The sequence below is a fragment of the Narcine bancroftii genome, chromosome 1 (genome assembly GCF_036971445.1).
Source record: "Narcine bancroftii isolate sNarBan1 chromosome 1, sNarBan1.hap1, whole genome shotgun sequence".
NCBI classification, from domain to species: Eukaryota; Metazoa; Chordata; class Chondrichthyes; order Torpediniformes; family Narcinidae; genus Narcine; species Narcine bancroftii.
The window spans coordinates 281,006,404-281,020,072 of record NC_091469.1 but is presented as its reverse complement, the minus strand read 5'-3'; the positions used below and the strand labels follow the sequence as shown (position 1 = coordinate 281,020,072).

Here is a 13,669-nt window from a genome sequence, read left to right as displayed (position 1 = left end):
AGAAAGAAGAGAAGAAAAGGGCAACAAAGAAACAACAGATGGCCAACCCAGAGGAAGAAGAAGAGTAAGAGGAAGAGTACAGTGAAATAGAAGAAGAAGGGAAAGGCAAGATAAAGGATTTACTTTCTCTTATTAAAGAATACATGGAGTCATTTAAAGAATGGCAAGCGCAGGAATTTGATGATTTAAGAAGAATAAACAATACAGAAGAGAAAATGAATAAAATAGATATGACCTTATCAGAAATGGGAAAAAGAATGGACAAGGTGCAAGAACGAGAAGCAGCAGTAGAAATGGAGGTAGAGGACTTAAAAAAGAAATTAGAGGAATCTAATAAAAAAGTTAAAGAGACACAAGAACTGTTAGCTCAGAAAATAGATATAATGGAAAATTATAACAGAAGAAATAACATAAAGATAGTGGGCCTTAAGGAAGATGAAGAAGGCAAGAATATGAGAGAGTTTATAAAAGATTGGATCCCTAGGATCCTAGGATGTCCAGAACTACAGCAAGAAATGGAAATAGAAAGGGCACATAGAGCATTGGCCTTTAAACCACAATCACAACAAAAGCCAAGATCTGTTTTAGTAAAATTCCTAAGATATACTACAAGAGAAAAGGTTCTGGAGAAAACAATGGAAAAAGTAAGAGAGGACAATAAGCCACTGGAGTACAAAGGGCAAAAAATCTTCATTTATCCAGATATAAGTTTTGAACTCCTCAAGAAGAGAAAGGAGTTCAATACAGCAAAGGCGATTTTATGGAAGAAAGGGTATAAATTTATACTAAAGCATCCAGCGGTATTGAAAATATTTATTCCAGGACAACAAAACAGACTATTCTCGGATCCAGAGGAAGCACGAAAATTTGCAGAACAATTACAAAATAGACTGAGAGATGAAGACGTGTAACGAGAGTACAAAAGACTGCAAACTAAAAAGACATAAGTTTTGAGCTCCTGAAGAGGAGGAAAGAGTTCAAAACATCGAAAATGATCTTATGGGAAAAAAAACTATTCTCGGATCCAGAGGAAGCAAGGAAATTTGCAGAACAACTACAAAACAAACAGAGAGATGAAGACATGTAATAAGAGTAAAAATGACCACGATTTGTATGTATGTGGGTAAAGAGGTATATGTGTGTATATGTATAATGTGCATACATGAATGTATCCGTATTTAGAGGGAAATATAGATAGTATAGACAAGAATTAATAAGGGAAGGAAAAGGAATAGAGGGAATAAGGAGGGAATTAAAAGAGTGACCTTTGTCACATATGAAAAGCGAAATCTTTTCTGTATGGGGTCTGGGTGGGGGGGTATTACGGTCACTGCAAAATCAGCTGACGCTTGCGAGTGAATTCGCAAATCCAAATGGAGAGGGGAGATGTGGTTGTCCGACAAGGGATAAAGGACAACTCAGGAGGGGAAGGGGGGATTGGGGCTAAAGAAGTTTTAAATAGGAGAATAAGGAAAATGTTTGATGTTTTAGGAATGTTGTCTTATAAAGGATTCAAAACAAGAAAACAGAAATGGATAAGAAGGAAAAGTAATGATGGAGAAACGGAAAGGGAAGATAAACAAAGTATAAAATTGCTACGTTGAACTATATGACTTTAAATATTAATGGAATACATAACCAAATTAAAAGGAAGAAACTGCTAAATTTACTGAAAAAAGAAAAAATTGATATAGCATTTGTGCAAGAAACACATTTAACTGAATTGGAACATAAGAAATTAAAGAGAGATTGGGTAGGACACGTAACAGCAGCATCGTATAATTCAAAAGCAAGAGGAGTAGCTATATTAATTAGTAAAAATGTGCCATTTAAAATATTCACCTAACGAAGAAGATCAAAAGTTCATGCAAGATATCTTTTTGAAGATAGCAGATATGCAAGGGAACATATTAATAGGAGGGGATTTCAACCTGAATTTGGATTCAAATATGGACAAAACTGGGAAAAAAATTAACAGAAAGAACAAAGTAACCAAATTTATAATTAAATCGATGGAAGAAATGCAACTTTTGGATATATGGAGGAAACAACACCCAAAGGAAAAGGAATATTTATATTACTCGGCTAGACATAAAACATACTCAAGAATAGACCTATTTTTGTTATCAGCTCGTATGCAAGATAGAGTAAAAAAAAACCAGAATATAAAGCTAGAATATTATCAGACCATTCACCCTTAATATTGACAGTAAAGTTAGAGGACATCCCTCCAAGAATGTATAGATGAGATTAAACCCCATGTTGCTTAAAAGGCAGGATTTTAGAGAATTTATTGAAAAACAAATTAAAATGTATTTTGAAATAAATACGGAATCAGTGGAAGATAATTTTATACTATGGGATGCAATGAAAGCATTCATTAGAGGGCAAATAATAAGTTATGTAACCAAGATGAAGAAGGACTATAATCAGGAAACAGAGCAGTTGGAAAGGGAAATAGTAAATATAGAAAAATAATTAGTAATGAAGGAAGATATTACTAAAAGAAGAGAATTGGTGGATAAAAAAATAAAATATGAAACACTACAAACATATAAGGTGGAGAAAAATATAATGAAGACAAAACAGAAATATTATGAATTAGGTGAAAAAACACACAAAATCCTAGCATGGCAGCTTAAGACAGAACAAGCTAAGAAAATGGTATTGGCATCAAGGAAAAAAGACAAACAAATTACATATAATCCAAAAGAAATTAAGGAAAACTTTAGAGAATTCTATGAACAATTATACCGAACTGAAAACGAAGGGAAAGAAGGGAAAATAGATGAATTTCTGACTAAAATTGAACTACCAAAACTATAAATAGAGGAACAAAATAAATTAACAGAGCCATTTGGAATAGTAGAAATACAAGAGATAATAAAAAAATTACCAAATAATAAGACACCAGGAGAGGATGGATTCCCAATAGAATTCTACAAAACATTTAAAGACTTATTAATTCTGCCCATCCTGGAAGTAATCAACCAGATTGATGAAACACAAAGCTTACCAGATTCATGTAAAACAGCAATAATTACAGTAATACTAAAGCAAGGGAAAGATCCACTCTCACCAGCGTCATATAGACCAATATCTTTACTTAACACAGATTATTAGATAATAGCTAAACTATTAGCAAACAGATTAGCAGAGCATGTACCGAAAATGGTAAATTTAGACCAAACTGGATTTATCAAAAAAAGACGCACAACAGACAATATTTGCAAATTTATTAACTTAATTCATGCAGTAGAAGGAAATAAAGCACCTACAGTAGCAGTTGCTTTAGACGCAGAGAAGGCCTTTGACAGAGTAGAATGGAATTATTTGTTCAAAGTATTGCAAAAATTCAGTTTACCAGAGAAGTATATTAATTGGATTAAAGCATTATATAAGGGACCATTAGCGAAAGTGACAGTAAATGGACATGTATTAAAGCAATTTAACTTAAGCAGGTCAGCATGGCAGGGATGCCCACTATCACCTTTATTGTTTGCGTTAGCTATAGAACCACTAGCAGAACTGATAAGAATAGATAATAATATAAAAGGAATGAAAATAAAAGACAAGGAATATAAAATCAGTTTATTTGCGGATGAAATTGAAGGAATATGGAGAAGTGTCGGGTTACAAGATAAATGTAAATAAAAGTGAAGCAATGCCTATGAATAATGCGGATTTCTCAAAATTTAAGAAGGAATCACCATTTAGATGGCAAATGCAAACAATAAGATACCTAGGTGTACAAATAAACAAAAATCTCGGCCAACTATATAAACTCAATTATTATCCACTAATGAAAAAATTACAGGACGATTTAGAGCATTGGAAAGATTTACCACTAACACTAATAGGAAGGATAAACTGTATTAAAATGAACATTTTTCCAAGGATATTATACTTATTTCAGGCATTGCCAATACAACTGACAGAGAAATTCTTCAAGGAGTTAAAGAAAATAATAAGGAAATTTTTATGGAGAGGGGGGAAACTGAGGATAGCACTAAATAAATTAACAGAATGGTATAAACAAGGAGGCTTACAACTGCCAAACTTTAAAAATTATTATAGAGCCGCACAATTAAGATACCTATCAGATTTTTATCAAACAAGGGAAAAGCCAGATTGGACGAGATTAGAATTAGATAAAATAGGGGAAAAGATACCTGAACACATAATATATAAATGGGATGAAAAATTGGTACAACATAGAAGTTCTCCAGTATTACATCATCTCCTCAATATTTGGAAGAAGATTCATGTAGAAAGAAATAAAACAAATTATCAATTACCAAAACTAATATTGACGCAAAACAAGTTACTCCCTTTTACAATAGATAACCTTTCCTTTAGAGAATGGGAAAAAAATGGGATTAAAAGAATAGAAAATTGTTTTTCAGGAAGTAGATTCTTATCCTTTGAACAAATGAAAGATAAGTACAATATAACTCAAGATACAGCGCTGGCATATTACCAATTGAGATCCTACTTGAAGGATAAATTAGGAAGCAGTTTGAGTTTGCCAGAGGCAAGTAACTTTGAATATGTGATTACAGATACAATGATAATCAAAAGATTTATAACAAATATGTATATTAAACTGCAAGAAAAGGAGAATGAGGAAACAAATGGTAAAACTAAACAAAAATGGGAACAAGATTTAAATATAAAGATAAAAAAGGAAACATGGGAGAAGCTATGTTCTGGAACGATGAGAAATACAATAAATACGAGGTTACGTATGATAGAATATAACTGGATACACAGGCTATACATTACACCTCAAAAGTTAAATAAATGGGACCCAACAGTATCTGATAGATGTTTTCGATGTAAAAAAGAAATGGGAACAACAATTCATGCAATCTGGACATGTGAGAAAGTAGAAAAATTTTGGGAAGATCTAAACCAGATATTCAATAAAATTACAGAAAACAATATACCAAAAAATCCAGAGATCTTCCTCCTAAGTAACATAAAAAACAAAGAATTTGGAATTGATTTGGATGGTGCACAAAAAAGATTTGTTAAGATAGCTCTAGCCGTAGCAAAAAAATGTATTATGTCAACCTGGAAATCGAAAGATAATTTGAAAATACAACAATGGTATATAGAAATGAATAAATGTATTCCATTAGAAAAAATAACATATAGTTTAAGAAATAATATTGAAATATTTGAACAAATATGGGAGCCTTACATTAAATACAATAGCGAAAACCTACCGGGGACAATCATTACCTAAGTTGATGGAAGGAGAAGGAAATGAAAAGAATGGACTCAGTAGAATTTCTGGTGTATTTTTGTTGAGTGACAACATTATCTGACTGGTTAAATGTATCCTAGATTGTATACCTTAAATGGAGGGGGTGGGGTGGGGAGGGTGCGTTGGGAGGAGGGAGGGGAGGGGAGAAAATGGCACTGTATATGTGTGAAAAGGAAAAAGTGTGTACCATGGTTAATGTGATTTATGGTGTGAAAAATAAAAAATTTAAAAAAAAAAGAACAGTGGTTCCCAACCTTTTTGTTCCAACTCACATACCACTTTTAAGTAATCCCTATGCCATAGGTGCTTTGTGATTAGTAAAGGATTGCTTTAGAGAATACTTAAAATGGTATGTGAGTTGGAACAAAAAGGTTGGGAACCACTGATCTAGAAGATCAACAAGGAGGGAAATGTGGCAGAATTAGTCCAGCCTCTTTGTTATGTGTAGAATTGGAATTTTCCACAACACGTGAATAGGTTTTGAGGGATATGGGCCACACAGAGGCACATTAGGGTGAGACATTTTGGTCAGTGCGGGCGAGTTGGTCTGAAGGACCTGTTCCCATGCTGTATGACTCAACTCTGATTCTGACTCTGTAGTAGTTAGTTCCTTTTATAATGTTCTCTCTATATATCTTGCTGTGCTGCTGAAATTTACAAATTATAAATGTGGGTGTATGACAATTAAAGCTGATCAATGACTCCATCCAAATGACTATTGTGTATGATTCCTAAAATGATGCAGCTTAATGCTAGCCAGGCCAAAGCAGTTTTTGATTAACTCTCCATTAATTTAAAAATCCGATTCTGGTAAGGTAGCTGAAGTACATAATATGGAGAATCTTTTTGATGACCCAAATAAAGAATTTGCAGAGTAGGAGCTATAGAGAAGTGTTAATGAAGAATCTCAATTATTCTAAAATTTACAGAAATAGTTAAAAATATTATACAAAGATAAGGGGTAAGGTTGAAGTATGGTTATCTTAGCTTATCCAAAATACAGAGTAGTAAGAAGGGAAGACTTGGTAAGTGAAGCAGCTGGGAAGGCTGTCACTACTGTAACTTTGAGTGAAACACTCAAGTCTGCAGATGCTAATATTGTAGTAAAAACACACCAAAATGCTGGCGGAACTCAATAGGTCTATATATTGTCGATGTTTTGGGCCTGAGCCCTTCTTGAAGGAACAAGCAAAGAACAGCAGAATAAGCAAAACAAGCAGGAAATCTCAGAATTAGAGATAGTGTTGGCTGGGGGAGGAGGAGGTGTTAATTGGATATGATAAGAGGAGAGGTGAGAATTGATTTTGTTAAAGGAGACCAGGAAAGGGGAGAGAGATAGAGTTGGGGGTAGGTGATGGAGGAAGAAGTGGAACAGGGGGAGGGGAGGGGTTCAACGAAAGCCAGAAAAGTCTATATTAATGCCATCTGGTTGCAGGTGGTCTCAGTTTGGCAGTGCATGAGATCATAGGCAGACATGTCAGCAAGGGAATGAAATGGGGAATTGAAATGGGTGGTGTATTGGGAAGGGTTGGGGCTGTCATGTGACAGCACTTCCCCCTATCTATTCGAAGGTCACACCAGCTGCCAATCAAGGTTTGGTTCTGCTGCACCCAATAGTGCACATCCATGTAAATTACCTGGACTGGACTCTCCAGCCTGCTTGGCCTTGGGTCATTGGCTGTTGTAATTGGATTAACACTCCTAGCACTGAGCCATTGTTTCCTGCTAACGACCTGACTGGTCCCTCCAACACTACAAAGATGCCATGTGTTCTTTGTTCTCTCTTTGCCAACTTGGGACCACCCTGCTTCACTCCAGGCCTAGAAGTGTGAAAGGGTGCTGGAAAAACTGTTGGTAAGATGTGCACTGTTAAGGGTTAGGAGCTTTGTATCATAAAGCCATACCTGCACTGAGTCAAGGGGTGGTGGGACATCATAGTGATTTTTATTTGATCACTGTATATACTATTTCATTGTATGTGTGTATTTTGTTCCAACGCTATTTTCCCCATGTTCGTTATTAATTGTCCACTATTACTTTCCCATGGCTGCAGTAAACTGTGTGTGTGAATACTGAATCTATTAACATTTCCCACACTTCTGTAAATAAAATCCTTCCCTATCAAAGCTGTGTAGAGTCCTTGCCTTTGAGACCTGCCAAACCTGTTTCCTCACTCACAACAGGTAGCCACTTAGAGCTCCATGTTATTGCAGTGGACAGAGCCGAAGTGCTCAACAAAGTGATATCCCAGTCTGCGCCTACCCTCTCTGATGTAGAGGAGACCACAACGGGAGAACAGGATGCAGTAGATGACCCCTGCGGATTCGCATGAAATATTGATTCACTTGGAAAGTCTGTTTGGGGTCCCAAGTATTGGTGAGAGGGGGAGGTTTGAATGTAAGTGGAGCAGTCACATGGGTAGGTACCAAGGGGATGATTAGTGGGAGGGAGGAGTAGACAAAGGATTCACGGACGGAGCGGTCCTTGCAGAAGGTGGAGAGGGGAGGAGAAGGGACTATGTGTCTAGTGGTGGATCATGTAGTAGGTGGCAGAAATGGCAAAGGAGAATGTGTTGGATGCAGAGGGTGATAGGTGAGGAGGTGTTTGAGAGTTATCATCAGGCTTTGGCCAGAGGTCAGTGCACCAGACCACAACAGCGCCACCCTTGGCTGCAGGTTTGATAACGAGGTTCAGATGGGTGAAGAGAGAGAGGACAGCTAGGCATTTCAAGTGAAGTCGAATCAGTTGATGTCACGGCAGCATTTGGGAACCTAAAGATCCAGAGCAGGCGAAGGTTTAAAGTGGGAGAAGGGATCTGTGATATGGAGGGGGGGGGGGGGGGGTGGTGGGGAATTGTGGTTGTGAATGTAAGCATGGAAACGGAGCCAACAGAAGAGATCAGCATCATGACATGCACGGACCCGTCGAGGCGTGGGCGAAGGGGGATGAAGGTGAGGCCTTAACTGAGGACAAAGCGCTCAGTCTCCAAGAGGGGAATGTGGGAGGGGATAATAAAGTCCAAGCAGGGGTTAGGGGAAGGTTCAGTGTGGTGGAGTGTGTTGGGGAGGGGAGGAAGGGTCCAAGGGAGGGGAGGGTCCAAGGAAGGGGAGGATTTGGAAATTCAGAGGGAGGAGGGAGAACCCCATGCGCTCCCAGAGCTCGGATGGGAGTTTGTGACGGAGGCTTGGTTCTACAGGTAAACTGGCTGAGTTCCTCCAACATTTTGGTGTGTGTGTACAGTAAATTTGGTCTGCATGTGATAATATTGTTGGATGCTGATGGAAATGAGCTGCAGAAGTATTTGTCACACTGTAAATATGGGGTGATGACAGGATGGGAATTGCAGATTTTAAAAAAATCAAAAATGACCTTCCACTAATTGTAAACCAGGCAATTTATCTTTTGCGATGGGAAAGCTTTTAGATAAATAATCTGTGACAAAAATAATAGTCACTTTTGAGAATAGATTAGTTAATGGAAGCCAAAATTGATATGTAAAGAAGCAAATTGAATTTCATCTGAATTTTTATTTTGACATTGTAATGAAGTAGATGAGGGCAGTGCACATGACCTGGTGTGGATGTGTTTGCAAAATGTCTCATTAAAATAGGAGGTAGTAGATTTTTTTTTCAGTTTAAAGCTCATTAATTAAAAAGACTAATAGAACCAAGAATTAAAAATAGGATAAATGACACAAACCACTGGGTAGTGAGCAGTTTACTTTTGATTGGAGGAAATTAGATTGTTGTTGGCTGGGGTCAATGCTGAGAGCAATGCTGGTATTTAGAGCTTGAATTTGAGAGAGAGAGAGCAGAGGCAAAATCAAGATTTGGAAACACAATGTGCAGTGAGGAGGATAGTGATAAGTCTTCAGCTGATCAGAAGATTGAATGTTGAAGTGTTATGCAAATGGTGAAAAATTAAACTTATGTTTCATAAGAACAGGTAATGGAAATATATTGTGAGTGGTGAAGACCCAAAATGGTTCAAGGGTCAAGAACTGCAGTACATAGATGGGTCAAAAAGTTAAAACTGACATGAAGAAAACAAAGTTCAGATTTATTGTCAGAGTACAAACATGACACAACATTCAACCCTGCAGGCCAGGCACATTTTCTACTTGTCGGTAGTGCAAAAAAACTGTACTCAAGAAAAGATCTGTGTACCAGAGAGAGAAATGTAAATAAGCAAGAAGTGCAAGCAAACTGTGCAATACAGAGAGAAAAAAAAATAAAGTGCAAAAGTAAGAATCCTTAAATGAGACTCTGATTGAGTTTGTAATTTAGGAGTTTGATGGTAGAGGGGTAGCAACTGCTGAACCTTGTGATATGAGTCTTGTGGCACCTATACCTCTTTCTGAAGGCAGCAGTGAGAACAGAGCATGTCCTGGGTTTTAAGGGGTGAGCACATGGAACACATCACATGAAGATGTTGGAGGCAGTTTTAAATTATGCTTTAAGATGTAAATGAGCCAGTACTTGGAAGAATAACTTGCAGTGCTTCAGACAAAACAAGATCAGCTTCATTTTTCTAATGGATAGCTTAAATTCAGAAAGCCAAATGACTTCTTGTGCTATTGTTACATTTGATGCATTGCAGCAATTTTCTAAGACTTCTTTGATAGCAATTACCAAACCTATAACTTGCATCACCTCGCGAGACATACCATAACTCATAATTTTATCAACCAAGTCGAAGGATGAAACATAGTCACGGTATCTGTTACTGTATCACATTTCTACAACAGCCAAAACAAATGGGATGAAATCATTTTTTAATGATTGGCAAAAAAGATGCTATGTACATTGTATCCTGTTATTCTTGTTATCCTCTATTCTGAAGGTGTTGAGTTTTTGAATTTTTTTCAAAAAATTTACATAGTAACATTTTAAATATGCAATATATTAATTTTTTTCTCACAAACACAACAAACAAAAGCAAAAATGAAACAGTCCCTCCCTCCCTTCCAAACATACAGATCCATTAACCGTCAGAGCTTACATATATTTTAAAGATATAGAGTACAGTTGGGGAAACTGTTTTTGTATATATAATAGATACTTTTATAGCCTTTTTTTCCCTTTTATTACTGTATCTGGGCCTCGATGTGGTCCAGGTGTGGCTGTCAGACCTTTACAGAAGTGTCATAGTTATTCTTTAAGTTATAATGTGATTTTTTTATTCTATAATAATTCTATATTATTCTATAATATCACATTCTATTAATGTGATATATGTGATTTTTTTCCCCCCCATAGGTTCATTTCTGCAGTCCATCGTGCTATGAGTAGAAAGGAGTCGGACTTCTGAGTGATTGCGATACATTTTTTTTGCTACCGCCTGTGCTATTTTTATAAATGAAATTTGGTATTTGGCCAGTTTATTGCTTATTTCCATGAAATTATCTAATAGATATTGCTCCGGGTTGCCCGTGAAGGCCACTCCTGTTATACTGGTTAATTTTTCTGTGATTTCTTGCCAAAATGGCCTCAATTTCACACATGACCATGTGGCATGTAGAAAAGTTCCTGTCTCAGTCCCACATCTGAAACACATCTCTGAAATTTCAGCTTTTGATCTGTGTAACTTTTGTGGGGTAAGATATAATTGGTGCAAATCATTATACTGAACTAGTCCATATCTTACATTTATAATTGATGTCATGCTGTCCTTACACCATTCTGACCAGCTTCTTTCTGAAATCACCACACCCAAGTCCAACTCCTATCTTCTCCTTGACTTCTGTAACCCTGGTTTTACACTTACACTCTGGAGTGCACAGTACATTTTTGCTATAAATTTGGGTGTATTCCCCATCCAGACTGTCCATTCAGTTTTACTGATTTCAGGTGGGATCAATGTTGGTCTCCATCTTTCTCTTAAGAATGATCTAAGCTGGAGACAACAGAAGAAGGTCCCATTGGCAATTCTGTATTTGTGTTTTAATTGTTCAAAGAACACAAGAGTTCCTTCTGTGTAACAGTCCTTAATATATCTTGTACCTTTGTCATACTACAAATTTAATATTCTATCGCCCATGTTCATGGCAATAACACATTTTTACACATGCTTTTATTGATATCCCTACTTTTTTTTCCGATACATTCATTCATTTCTTGCCACATTCTAATCATATGTATTAGAATGGAGTTATCCATCTTTTTCTTTAGTGATTTTTTACACTCCATTTATAGATAAAGTCCTTTGCTTCCCCCTCCTCCATTGAGTACATTCCTATTTGAACCCAAGACTGTGGACAAGAAATCTAGACTGTGCAGCTAAGTAATATTTTTTGAAATCTGGATGAGTCCTCCCAGCCCATAGTGCCATGTCAGTTTTTCTAATGCAATTTGTGGTACCTTATTGTCTAATATGGTTGTTTAGTAGTTTAAAAAGTTTTTAGGTAGAGGGATATTTGTAATTTTTCCAATGATTTAGCCAGTTCATTGACGAATAGACTGATTTTGGTTTCTGCTTGCCCAATATTTGAAGCCCTTTATATCCGGAACCCTTCTTATTATCTCTGTTAGCAGTTCAATCACTAAAATAAAAAGTGCTTGGGACAGGGGGCATCCTGACTGCTCAATCTACTCAGGGGAACACCACCATCTGATTATTTGTTATTATTTTAGCTTGTGATTTATGGTATAAATTTCTTTTAAAATCCAATTTATTTGTTCTACCAATACCAAGATTTTTGAGGAATGCCTTCCTTTAACAAATCCTGCTTTGTCCGTATGTTCTGGTAAGTAACGTCTTAACCTATTAGCCAATGCTTTCACTAGTAGCTTATAATCAACATTTAACAGGAATATTGGTCTGAAGTTTTTTGTGGCCCAGGACATTAATTAACAGGGACATTAATAATTCTTTGAATTAATAAAAGTCAGGTGGAAATCAATCCTCTCCCAGTGATTTATTAGCCTGCAGGGTGTCCATAGCCTTTTTAATTTTTAATTTCTTTCCTTGTGAAGAGAGTATCTAAGTCTATCCCTTCACTCTCTTCCAGTCTTTGAAGTTCGACATTCAGCAAAAATTCTTCCATTCATTCTGATCTCCTAGTAATTCCGATTTGAATAGTTTTGTGTAATATTGACTAAAAAGTGTCATTAATTTATTTTTGCTTGTGTACTAAAGTGTCTGTTTCTGTTTTTATAGCATTTATAATTCTTAATGACTCCTCTATTTTAATCTGCCAAGCTAAAACTGTATGCATCCATTTAGTTTTTAATACTGTTTTTTTCTGTCCTCTATGTTTGTATTGTATTATAACTTAACTTTTTACTCTCCAGTAATCTGTATTCTTCTTGTAGTCCTGTTCTTTGATTTTTTTTTCTAATTCTTTAATATCCTTTTCCAAACTGTTAACTTCTGCCATACGTTCCCACTTGAGATTCTTAATCTAGGATATAATTTGTCCCCTTAAATATGCTTTAAGCGTATCTCATATCAGAAAACTATTATTAGTAGATGGCAGATTTGTTACACAAAATACTTCTACCTGTCTCTTTATAAATTCACAGAAGTCTGTTCTTTTAAGCAATGTAGATTTGAGACGCCATCTGTATACATTCTCTTGCTTTTCCATTATTGCTATAGTTAATATTAATGGAGAAGGGTCTAATAGAAGCCTCGCTAGATATTCTGTTTTTATCACTCTACTTTTTAACTGGGCAGACGTTTAAAAATAAATCATTCCTTCTATGTGAGTCATGCACCCTTGAGTAAAAGGATTTAATGGCCTCCATACATCAGTAAGATTTAGATCTTCATATATGAAATTGTGGTTTTTGCTGCTTTCACACTTGATATTGTTCTTGCCGATTAATCTGGTATTGGGTCCAAACAGAAATTAGTCTCCTCCAACTAAAATGTTTTGTCTTCCCTCTGCTGTTTTTAAGAAGATATCATTCATAATTCAGGGCATAAATATTCATAAATGTCCATGCTTCTTCATAAATGTTACAATGTGCCATTAAATACCTTCCAGCTTGATCATTCGAGGTATCTTCTATTAACACTGGTGTGTTTTTATTAATTAGAATAGCCACCCCTCTTGCCTTTGAACCAAAGGAAGACATATTATTTGTCTCACCCATCCTCTTTTTAATTTATCATGTTCCAATTAGGTAAGATGTGTTTCTTGCAAAAAGATTATATTCGCTTTTAATTTCTTTAAATATGCCAAGACCCTCTTCCTCTTCACCATCCTATTTATCCCATTAATAGTAAGACTAATAAACTTTAGTGTTTATCCATACCATTTTTCAAACAAATATTGTATATCAATAATATCTTCCCAATTTTCTAAATACTGTCATAACATTTCCTTATTAAAAGACATTTCCAACACATACATTTCCTCTTTAAGAAACACACACAATGCTGTAAGTCTAA

The 13,669-nt window shown here is 35.9% G+C and overlaps 1 protein-coding gene across 10 annotated transcripts in view; it reads left to right on the top strand.

The window, feature by feature from the left end:
- Positions 1-13,669, top strand: part of LOC138744666 (sperm-specific sodium:proton exchanger-like) — a 224,828-nt gene that overhangs the window by 46,565 nt on the left and 164,594 nt on the right. Inside the window, exon 2 of one of the 10 annotated variants that reach the window (XM_069901245.1) lies at positions 10,531-10,639. The exons of the other annotated variants lie outside the window; for them this stretch is intronic. The gene's annotated coding sequence lies outside the window, so the exon portion shown is untranslated. The remainder of the gene's footprint in view (positions 1-10,530; positions 10,640-13,669) is intronic. 10 annotated transcript variants of the gene reach the window in all.